The sequence below is a fragment of the Tupaia chinensis genome, unplaced genomic scaffold, assembly GCF_000334495.1.
Source record: "Tupaia chinensis unplaced genomic scaffold, TupChi_1.0 Scaffold000201_1, whole genome shotgun sequence".
Lineage (NCBI taxonomy): Eukaryota > Metazoa > Chordata > Mammalia > Scandentia > Tupaiidae > Tupaia > Tupaia belangeri.
The window spans coordinates 221,510-222,839 of NW_006159676.1; positions in this window are offsets into that span (position 1 = coordinate 221,510).

Below are 1,330 nucleotides of genomic sequence, written 5' to 3' on the forward strand. Positions count from 1 at the left end.
TTTGGGGTCCTTTGTATTTCTTGGGACTGGATCTTCGAATGCCTCTCTAGGTTTGGAAAGTTTTCTTGCAGGATTTCATGGAATAGATTAGCAAAGACCTTATGAGTCTCTTCACCTTCTGGAATACCAATTATCCGGATGCTTGGACGTTTGATGGTATCTAGTACTTCTCTTATATTATTCTCTCATTTTTAGGCCATTTTCTCAGTCTTTGTGGTGGATTTTTCTAGGCCAGCAATTTTCTCTTCTACATCTGAGACTCTATTTTCTGTATGATCTAGTCTGCTTTTGATACTTTCAAGGGAGATTTTGACTTCCCATATTATAGACTTCATCTCTAACAGTTCCATTTGATTCTTTTTTAAAGTGTGTAATTCCTCTTTTAGATCTTGCAAGAATTTCCTCACCTCCTGGAGCTCCTCAACTTCTCTTTTCTCTTTAGCAGTTCATTGTTTCTCTTCTCTTCCATCTCTGTTAGCTTCACCATTATGAATTTTCTAAATTTTTTATCAGACATTTCCATGATTTCCATTGAACTGCTTGTGTATGAAGAGGAGTTATTCTTTTCCCTTGGAGGAGAGGTATTTTCTTGCTTTCCCATATTTCTTGTGATCCTGTGGTGATTTCAAGTCATCTGATGGATGATGTGTTTCTTTCTAATTCTTGAATTTCAATCTGAATGTTCAGGAGCAAGTAGAAAGAGATGATCTGGAATCTTTTTGCCGTTCTTTTGTGATCACCTCGCCTCTCCTGTCATGCTAGCTTGTTTGCTGAAGGCTGAATTATTAGTAGAAAATCTTCATTTCTCTTGTACCCTGAAATAACTAGTTCACAGGAGCCATGAGGGATCTTCTTCTGAAGGCTTTGCCTCTCCTATAGACCACTCTTTATGGATCAAGACTAGTTCAGTGTTAGAGTCAGGTGTGAGTATGTCAAGGCTGTCTCCAACAAGAATTCCACCAGATACATTAGGTCTGACTTTAGGTGGTCCAATGTTGGAATGGGTAGCTTAGCCAACACATCCTTTAGTTTACACTGTCTCTTGAGTAATTCTCTCATTTCAGGAAGTGAGACATAGAAACTGCACACACCTTGTGATGTTTATGTGAAAAATATTCTAAAGCTTGTTGAAAATTACTTGGCATAGAACAGACACTGACTTACCCCGCGCCGAGCGAGCGAGGTGGTGGCGGGCGGAGTAGGCCCTGCGCCGGCCCACCTGGGCCCGGCTGCGGCCCCCGCCACCCCCGGAACCCACGCCAAGCAAGGCGGCGGGAGGCGGGCCCCCCCCCCAGGGCTCCGCCCGGCATTCAGCTGCCTCTCCCGGGCC